The sequence below is a fragment of the Prionailurus bengalensis genome, chromosome C1 (assembly GCF_016509475.1).
Source record: "Prionailurus bengalensis isolate Pbe53 chromosome C1, Fcat_Pben_1.1_paternal_pri, whole genome shotgun sequence".
NCBI lineage: Eukaryota > Metazoa > Chordata > Mammalia > Carnivora > Felidae > Prionailurus > Prionailurus bengalensis.
In genome coordinates, this window is record NC_057345.1 from 66,235,648 (window position 1) to 66,246,672 (window position 11,025).

Here is an 11,025-nt window from a genome sequence, read left to right on the forward strand (position 1 = left end):
GGAGCATTTGAGCAAAAAGACTCTCAGTACTGGCTCCCAAATCACTGTAACATTGTCCAAGTCAAGCAGCAAGTAAGTGAGAGCTTGGCAAAGGCCATTAATGGAAAGGGCCAGTAGATGGCATAAATAAGTCAGGATAGACTCAGAGGCTCAAGGAAAGGAAAAGGACGTTCTTTCGGGCAGCTCCTTACTTTTATGTCTAACACTTCTGCCTGAGCTTGTACTATTCGCCTCTCTGACCCTAGCTGTCTGAACTGTGGTTGCACCTTTAGTTCACATTCAAGAATGGTCCCACAAACACAGCCTAAGGTACTTAGGACCAGAAACTCAATGAAATGGTGAGATCCAAAGAGGATTATGTTTACTATCATTATTTTCCTTTCTAACCCCTTCTTTTCCTTCTTCCTCCCTCCCTCACGCCCCCTTCTTTGATGCCTCAGGTGCAAATATCTGAGCCACTTATACTCTGCTCACCATCATCACTAGTTGTAAAACACTCTCATTTAAAAAATTTCCCCTTCTCTCTCAGGATTTCCACTTAAGTCTCCCCCATAGGCATTCAAGGGCATGTAACTGATATTTACTCTTGAAAGTGTATGTACACTGGTGACATATATGTTATACATGCTTATATTTTTAATTTTCATAAATGGCCCTATGTTGTTGATTTTTTGCTTCTTAGTGTTTTCACTGAACACTAGGTTTCTGAGACATATTCAAGTTGCTGTCACTTCTAATTGCTATCTGGTATTATTCTGTGCTAGGTGTGCACCTGCTACAATTTAATGGGCTATTCCTTTAGTGATGGACAAAACTAGGCCTCCATTATTTAGGAGTTATCTTTTATTTTTTCTTTCCTCTACTTCACACATAGACTGGGAAAATGCTACATTTTGTTAAATGGCTCCTATAAATGTGATACACAGTGAATAAGACTGAGAAAGCAAGCTGAGTGTTTTGGAAAAGTATTCTGAGCCCACTACAGATCTGTTCTGCTCCTTTAAGGCTGCTAGAAGGACTTTCTGATTCTTATTCCTAATTTTTATGTTTCTACTAACCATAAGGAGGAAAACCAATGAGATATTTATGTTCATTCTATTCTTAAATTTATTTTTTCTTGTTCTAACAGTGTAATTTGAAGAGAGAGCAAAAGTGAGAATATTATAAAATTAAAATAACTAGTTAATGTTTTATAACCAACATCATGGCTATTTCTAATCTGAATCCTCTCTATATACACAATACTTTGTATGGAAAATGCATATGTACTCTGCAACATTAAACACCAGTAAAATATTTATGCCAGATAGATGGGAAATATGGTGGGTTGGAAAGATTATACTTTTTTGGTATAGGCCAAGAGTGTCAAACTTTTTCTATAAAGGCTGCTATGGATAAATTGTGTCTCCTTAAGATTTGTGTTGAAGTTCTAACTCCCTATGTGACTACATTAAAGATGGGGTATTTAAGAAGGTTATTAAAGCTAAATGAAGTCATAAGAATAGAGTTCTGATTCACTAGAATTGTGCTCTTATAGGAGGAGGGGGAGACACAAGAGCTGTCTCTCAACCATGTGAGGATGCAGTGGAATGCAGCCTTCTGCAAGCCAGAATCGGGTTCTCACCAGAACCTTGCCTGCTGGCACTCTGAGCTCAGCCTTCCAGGGTACCAGGGTCTCCAGAACAGTGAGAAAATAAATTTCTATTGTTTAAACCACCCCCTCTATGGCATTTTGTTATGGCAACCTGAGCTGACTAATGCAAAGGCCCAGATAATAAATATTTTAGGCTTATGTGCCAGGACCAGCATTACAAAACTTATTCTGGAATGCTTTTCTAAGAAGGTGACAGTTGGCTAAGGAATCAATCATGAGCGGGATCCAATTATGCAAAACTCAAGGTGTTCTTGGCAGAGCAAACAGTAGGCGTGAAGTTCTCAAGGTGGTGGAGGTTGCATCCAGCTGGTGAGGGAGGGAGGTAGGGTGTGCTCAGGACAACAATAGACCCAGTGTGTCTGGTTTAAACTGTGAAAGTATGAATCATGTGAAAAGGAAAGAGAATGAGGAGGGTCATGGTGAGAAGATGGAAAGAAATTTGGATTTTATCATAAAGTGTTATGGGAAGATTTTAAGTGTGTGAGTGTACTTTGTGTGTTTAACCTTGTATTTGTTTTGGATGCCTTAAAGCCCAGAAGTGACTTGATCTGATTTATGTTTTGTTTTTTTTTTAAAAAAACAAATCACTTTGGCTACTAAATGGAGTAGAAGCTGGGTACTCAGTTAGGAGTCAATTGTAAATCTGGAACATGATTGCTGGAAAGAGTGGGTGGATTTCAGATATTATTTTGACATGGAATCATCAGGATTTGTTGATGGATTACATATGGAAGGCAAGAGAAAGACAGGATGATGTACCATGTTTTGGTTTCAACAACTATAAGAAGGATGGTGCAATTCACTAAGATGGAGAAAATAGGGAAAGAATAGAGTGTTTTTCTTCTTTTTTTTAATGTTTACTTATTTTTGAGAGACAGAGAGAGACGGAGTGTGAGCAGAGTAGGGACAGAGAGAGAGGGAGACACAGAATTGGAAGCAGGCTCCAGGCTCTGAGCTGTCAGCACAGAGCCTGATGCAGGGCTCGAACTCACGAGCTGTAAGAACATGATCTGAGCCAAAATCTGCTGCCCAACTGACTGAGCCACCCAGGCGCCCCAAATAGAATCTTTCTCTAAGGAGAGGGAGGCAAGAGTTTATTTTGGGAATGTCGCTTATTGGATGCTATTAGAAATGCATGGAATTATTGAGTAGATAGTTATAGGTACAAAATCCACATCTCAGTTGAGAATGTGGGTTGGGTGCGGTCTTCAGCACAGAGATGGAAGAAGAGCCTTGGAACTGAATGGAAGCCCCTGGGGCAGCAGTGAGCAGGGCAGAGAAAACAGGGGACTCGGGGCTGAAGTTTGGGGCATTTAGTGGCCGAGCAGAGAAGGAGCCATCAAAGGGCACTTCCAGGAAGGAAACTTCCAGGAGGGTAGGAAGGACATTTACCTCAGGTTAGCAGTTATTATAGAAATGAAGATCAGAGAGGATTTCAAGAAGGCCAAAGAAGTCAGTTGTTTTGGATGCTGATTGAGGGGTTGTGAAGGATGAAGACTGAGCAATGACCACTGGGTTTGGCAATGGAGATTGTCGGTGGACCTGACACGAGCAGTTTCTGTAACAGAAGGGGATAGAGACCTTAATGGACAGTGTTGAGAAGAGAGTAAGGGTAGGAATTTAGAGATTAAGAAGGAAAATAGCATGAGCACTGAACTTGCCTCTTAAGACCTGAGACTGAAGTTGATGTCTTCCACTTACTAATTGAACCATCTGGGGAAAATCATGTAATTTATTTTAATCTCATTGTGTTTCTCTGTAAATTGGGTGTAAAACAGCACACACAGGTTAGCCATGAGGATTAAATGAAATAATTCAGGGAAGTGCATAATGCACATAATAGACACTTTACAAGTATCATTTGTCTTTTCCTCTCACATTCTATTCATTTGATCCACCTTCTTCTTCTGTGAATGAAGGTCTCCAATATATGTAGAGTCACAGCTGGCTTTTCCAAGTGCCAAGGAACTCTGATGTTGTGAGTACAAAATCTTCTAAAATAAAAGATTTTGCTGCTCTAATTTCCCCATCTGTGCATGATATGCAATAAGCATAAAACTCTCCATCTTGGTTTCTGGGGGCTACCACATGGGACAGCAAGAGGATACTTGTGCCATATCCTGAGCATTTTCCTTGGGATCTGTCAAATGATCCTGATCTGAGGTTCATCTACACCTAAGGTGTACATACCTATGGACTGAGTGATAAGAGAACATTCATAAGCCAAAGTTGATGCACTTTTTCCCAGAAAAGCAAGGTTGGCATTGTCCAGTGTGTGCTGAGGAGCTCTAGAAGCTCTGTTGTCTGTTCCTATTTAATTGCATTGCACATGCACTTATGTCTATACTTGAAGAATGGGTTGAAGGAGCCAGCGAATAGCATCCCTCAGTCTTCTACAATGTTGCCTCCCCCAGGAGATTTTGTTTCATAGCAGGCCACCCTGGTACCCACAATCGAAGAGGAAAGTGCATTATTCTAATTGAGGGACTTGCCACATTCAATTTACCTTCTTTTAAGGATGTGTCCTTTTTTTCTATCTCCCCACCCCTGCACCTGTCACTAGAAAAAATAGTCTCTTTAAGCTTCATAATTAAAAAATGCTCTACTGATTAAAATATTTGTTTATGCAATAACAATAATAATAACTAATTGCATTCAGCTTGATGAGTTTTATATCACGTTTCAGCCAAGTAGGACTCAAAACATCTGAGCTATTAAATCCTGATAAGTGATAATGGAAAAGACTGCTCAGCCTTAACTGTAGTGATGTTACCAGCAGCGCTATAATTATAATTTCCTCTTTCATTAAGTACCACAATTTGCCATTGATTTTTATGTAAAACCCCATGGACTTCAATGGGAGTTCCTTATATACAGCAAAGGGAAAAGATGCCTTTTGTTATTTCTTTGAATGTTTCTAAAACATTAAAACTTTAATCCTTTACAGTGTGATTGGGTCATCCTATTTATATCTTATTTTCTGCAAAAAGTGTATATAAAGCTACTGCAGTTCTGCTTAGAATGTTTATTGTTTTTGGAAAAATTCGGTACCGAATCGTATTTTCAAGAGAACTGTAACACAAGTGGTGTCTGTTTGAAGATTGATAGAAGTTCAAGAGAATAATCTTAGAATCTACAGAATCTCTTTTCTCATACTTCATGCCACGTTTCACCTGATTTTATTGTTGTGTGTGTGTGTGTGTGTGTGTGTGTGTGGTTGTGTGTGTACATGTGTTGATAGTGTCTGAAGTCTGTGAACTTCCTGGGATATGTTCGCATGGGATACGAGACATGCTAAAGAGGCAAATTCCCCTCTGCTCCCAAATATCCACTCACCATTCCAGCCAGCCATCCTCTCACACTCTCCACCTCCTTCTCTGCTTATGAACACACTCTTTTGCACCTACATGCCTTCTATTACAGGGCACAATCACATCTATTGTCAGGCCAGCACTTCACTTGCCATTAAAGTAGTAGAACTGGAAAATGGCAACTCGTTAGATCTCTTATCAGTATTCCTCCTTCCTTCCGCCCTTATTTCCTCCTTCCTTATTCCTTTCTCCTTCCTTCCTTCCTTCCTTCCTTCCTTCCTTCCTTCCCTTCTTTTCCCCTGCTGAGGACTTGATGTTCACAAAGGAGAAGTTTGGACACTCCCATCTTGTTAGTTAAAGCAAAAACAGGAGTAATTTTCATTGTGGGAAGGAGCATCCCCTGTTTAATGCTTACTGAGTATCCTGTAAGAAGGTCCTGGGGATTATGGCTGGTTGTAGATTCCACTTTTAGGAGTAGAGCTGACTCCAGGCCCATGCACAGTGTTGTGGGGGGTGGGGGGAATGAATCATCGTTCTTCTTTGCTTATGATTTTCTAAAACAAAGCATGTCTCAGCAGTTCAAGGTAAATTCATGAGCATGCCTCAGTCTGTGTGTGCATAGGGAGTTCAGCTCTGCCACTATCTCACAAAGTGAATGTGGACAAGTTACCCAACCACTCTGGGCAAAGTTACTATTATTACAAGCTGAAGGTTAAGAATCAGAGGAAACTAGGTTCTGTATCATCAGTTATTGCTTCTTAACCAATCCAAAGTTCAGATGTCCAATAATAATTTATTCCTGCCTATGTGCCCATATGGGTCATGGGGGTAAACAGACCTATGATGAGTACAGCTGGGTGGTTCTGCTTCAAACTGTGGATCCAGCTGAAGTTGGTTTGACGGCCAAGCTCAGATATGTTCCACCTGTTTATTCTGGGCCCAGAGTGACTGGGCAGTAACTAATCTGGGGAAGCTCTTTTTTTTTTTTTAAACATTTATTTATTTTTGAGACAGAGAGAGACAGAGCATGAACGGGGGAGGGGCAGAGAGAGAGGGAGACACAGAATTGGAAGCAGGCTCCAGGCTCCGAGCCATCAGCCCAGAGCCCGACGCGGGGCTCGAACTCACGGACCGCGAGATCGTGACCTGAGCTGAAGTCGGACGCTTAACCGACTGAACCACCCAGGCGCCCCGGGAAGCTTTTCTTACAATGTTATCAAAGGCACAAGAGAGTAAAACCAATCTCCCAGGCACTGCGAAGGCTCGTTTTGTGTCATGTCTGCTAATATCCTGTTGGTGAAAGTAAGTTTGGGGACTTATTCTGGTCATGGTATTGGAGGGAACTATCTTTCTCCCATTGAGGTGGGGGAAGGCAGAAGAGTAACTATTTGTGAAGAATATGATTATAAGTAGAATTATTTTTTCTAGATATTTATGTTTCCATTTTATGTGTTGGTGCCTCCAGAAAGGAACAGTTTGATAGAATGCATTTTGGGGGAATTTTTTTTCAAATTGTGGAGGTGGATTATTTTGGGGATAAGATAAAGCTTTGAAGTTACCAATTAAGTAAACACTATAAATACTTCCCTATTTTGATTTTACTGTTTCTGTCTTTAAAAAAAAATTAGTCAATTGATTTGATAATATTTAGGGGCTGGCTAAACCATGAGAAGCACTGTTGTTGGGGTCCAGAGAGGATAAATGCATGGGAAGAAATTTGAGGTAGAATCTCTAACTGAAATATTACTACCCCATTTTATGTAATGGTGTCTTATTAGAAGTAGTAGCACAGCAGATATTAATTTGCACAGAATATATAATCATTTGTGCAAAAATATAACTTCCTTTTCCTCTAATTGAACATAATTTCTGTTTCAAGCCATGTTCCCATCCAAAGGAAGGAAGGGTGTTTATTTTCTCCCTTACACTTGCAGGTAAATTCAGTCAAGTTTAGGGATTGTGTGTGTATGTGTGTGTGTGTGTATGGTCATTTCAAATTTAAACTAAAAGGAAATCAAGATTTTCTCTCTCTTCCTTCTTCTCGTTGATTATACTTCTCAGTCCCTGGGGCAATGAGCCACTGCTGTGGTGTCAGTGGGCAGAGGGGCCTGCCTTCCACTGGCGTTCTTTGAGGTATTCAAACTATCTGATGGTGTCGTCCCTTTATAGCATCTGAGTTTGGAACTCATGTGTATAATATTGGTCTGTAGATTAATTCTCCCTTCCCAATTCTGAGGATCCTGAGTTTGGTGTACTTTGTTTCTGCAAACTCATGCCACACAGGATAAATGAAAAGCAAAAGCAAACAAAAAAGGTTGGCAATTCTCAGCCTCCTGTTGGGGCAGGCTGATGCTCTGTGAGGATGCTTAGAGTTTCTCTCTTGGGCATTTCTGTTTAGATGCTCTCTCTTCTCTTCTATGCTATTCTCCATGACTCTGGAAAGGTAATGAGTCACATTTTTCCCTGTCCATAGATCCCTCAATTTATCTTGGCCCTCGATTGTTTCTCCCCAGGGACTCTAAGTCTATAGGCAGGGTATGGGCCAGTGGGCCAGTAATTAAGGCTCCTTATTCTCCAATTATTCTTTCTTCCAAGCTTGAATGATCCTTATTTAGTGGGCTATAGATGCAGGGGGAAAATTGTTTTCTCATATTATTTTAAATATTTCTACTCTTACCCATGAATTTACCACATGATCTGGCTTTTTGACCTTTGAAACCAAGAATATGACATCTTTTTATTCACTAATATTATTCACCCTGGAGGTGATGAGCTGCCCTAAGGAAAGATGATGATGGAACAAAAAAGAAGGAACAGAGCAACATGCCAGTTAATATCTCACTATATCATCCTCTCTCTGCAGTTTTAGGAAATGAGAAGATCATTCTTTAACAACCATAATGGTCTGCCATGGTTAGACTCCTCAGTGTTTTCAAGTATTTTCACAACATCATCTCATTTAATTCTCACAGTGGCTCTCTGGGGTTGAGCTGATCTGCAGCTGTGGAAGTGTGGCTATGCTTTATCACTTACTGAGTGAGCTTTGTCTCTTGGGACTGTTGCTTTAGCCGGGTTAGGAAATCTAGGTATCCATGCAGCTGGAGCCATCTTGGGGAAAATGCTTCATCTTTTCAAGCATAATTCTTTTTTTTTTTAATTTTTAAATTTGAAATTGCTAAAGAGCAGTGGATACTTATTAAGGCTTTGCCAGATGTGCTAAAAGATGCTTCTATTCATAGGGATTTAGCCTCTCAGAAAACTTCAAGAATTCAACATAAAAGGCACAGCTATTTAAATTCACAAGCATACCATTCTGTCTTCTCTACTTTAAGCTTGCCTACTCTATTGGCTCATAAAGTAGAGTGTTCTGATTGAGCCTCAAACTAGGTTGGCCATGCATCCTTGGCTCCATTCTGCATCAGCTTCTATGGGGTACAGCAGGCAACCTCTGAGAAACTTCATAAAAACTGAGGGGTAGATGGGGCGCCTGGGTGGCGCAGTCGGTTAAGCGTCCGACTTCAGCCAGGTCACGATCTTGCGGTCCGTGAGTTCGAGCCCCGCGTCGGGCTCTGGGCTGATGGCTCAGAGCCTGGAGCCTGTTTCCGATTCTGTGTCTCCCTCTCTCTCTGCCCCTCCCCCGTTCATGCTCTGTCTCTCTCTGTCTCAAAAATAAATAAATATTTAAAAAAAAAAAAAAAACTGAGGGGTAGAAGTAGGAGAGATAGAAAATGGAACAGAATGAAGCAGTGAGAGGAAAAGAATGGGAGTGCCTGGGTGGCTCAGTCAGTTATAGCATCTGATCCTTGATTTCAGCTCAGATCATGATCTCATGGTTCATAGGGTTGAGCCCCACATCAGGCTCTGCACTGCTTGGGATTCTCTCTCTCTTCCTCTCTCTCTCTGCCCTCCCCCCCCGCTTGTGTGCTTTCTCTCTCTCTCTCTCTCTCTCTCTGTCTTCCTATCTCTCAAAATAAGTAAACAAGCGTAAAAAAAGAAGGAATTATAAAGTAGTGTGTCTATTACCTGCCTCTGCCCCTTTGACTAGTTCTGAGCCTTAGAGAAAGAGAGCCATAATGAAAACACTGAAGGAGTTTTCACAAGTAGGGACTCTTCTAGATTCTACTTTAGGCCCCAGGTGGTAAAACATGCAGAATGAGCATCCTGCCTCTAGCAGCCTAACTTCATCTTAGCCAATACTCAAAAGCTATAATTGTGAGCAAATTATTAAGCTTTTACTTAACAGTTTTCATGGAAGTCCATGGGCTCTGCCTCCTGCTTACGTGTAGAGACTAAAAAGCCTGTAAAGAAACACTGAAAGAAAAATTGCACTTAGCACCTTAACTCATTATTAGGGCATAAGCCCATCAGAATTTCATTGAAAGGGAAGCAAAGTCATTCTCTTGTTACAAAGACTAATGTTTAGTAGAGCCTAGTTCAAATTTTGTCCTCATGATGTATTAAATAATGTGACCTTAGGCAAGTAACTAAACTTCCTGTGGTTCAGTTCACTCATTTCTAAAATGAGAATAGTAAGAGCAACCACTTCATTACTTTGTACAGATTAAGCAAATAAATACAGGATCTCAACCATTTGTGGGTTTAAAGAAAATATGGCTCTGTATTGCTATTGTATAACTCTTTACAAAGGATTTGGAACAATTTCTTCTTTACTTTCTTCCTTCCTACCTTCCCCACCTCTTTCCTTTCTTCTTTTCTTCCTTCTCCCCTTTTCCTTCCTGAATTTGAAACTAGCATCTTCCATCATTTTCCTGATTGATTAAGACTGTTTTGATTTGCTCAGTGTGTCCCTGATACCCACATATTACTGATATTTCTTGATTTTATTTCTGTATTTTAAAAATAAACTTATTTTGGAATAATTTTAGATTAAGAGAAAGGTTGCCAAGATAGCAAAACGTATTTCCCATATACCCATTATCCCTTTTCTTAAAGTTAATGTCTTACCTGATCATGACACTTTTGTCCAAACTAAGAGATTAACATTGGTACATTACTATTAATTAACTAAAGACCCTATTTGGAGTTCATCAGTTTTTCCTTAAGTATGATTTTTCCATGCCAGGATCCAACGCAAGATAGTGCATTGCATTTGGTCATTTCTATTTATTTTTTTTTTTTTTAATTTTATTTTAGAGACAGTGAGTGTGTGAGTGGGAGAGGAGCAGAGGGAGAGAGAGAGGGAGAGAGAGATTCCCAAGCAGGCTCCATGCTCAGCACTGAGCCTGTTGTGGGGCTTGATTCCATGACCCTGGGATCATGACCTGAGCTGAAATCAAGAGTCGGATGCTCAACTGACTGAGCCACCCAGGCACTCCAGTTATTTCTATTTTTAAAAGAAAAAAATATATTTATGAAATATCAATCTTCAAAAAAAACCCAAACACCATCAATTTGTTCATAAAACACTGATATTGATTAATTAGGCAACAAAGTCGCAAGTAATTGGAAAATTTTGATTCTTAAGTTCCACTAATATGACCGTATTCTATATGTTTAATGTCTCAACCCTCTTTGTATTTCTAAGATTACAGGAAAAATTAGAGTATGGCCAGAAACTATAATTGTTTAATCAGTCAGATCTTTTAAGGTAACTTTCAGGAGAGATATGATATACATTATAAATGCTACTTATTATATACAGCCATCTAAGTGTTTGGATTTTAGTTCAATTGGGATAAATACTACTTAGTTTTTTTTTTTTTTTAATTTTTTTTTCAATGTTTATTTATTTTTGGGACAGAAAGAGACAGAGCATGAACGGGGGAGGGGCAGAGAGAGAGGGAGACACAGAATCGGAAACAGGCTCCAGGCTCTGAGCCATCAGCCCAGAGCCTGACGTGGGGCTTGAACTCCCGGACCGCGAGATCGTGACCTGGCTGAAGTCGGACGCTCAACCGACTGAGCCACCCAGGCGCCCCAATACTACTTAGTTTTAATTTATATAGCTATAAGAATAATACAAATAATATACAAATTATCTTGTTAGATCATAATTTGGCCTTCATTTACTTTTTGTTACTTAAATACTGGATGACCTTG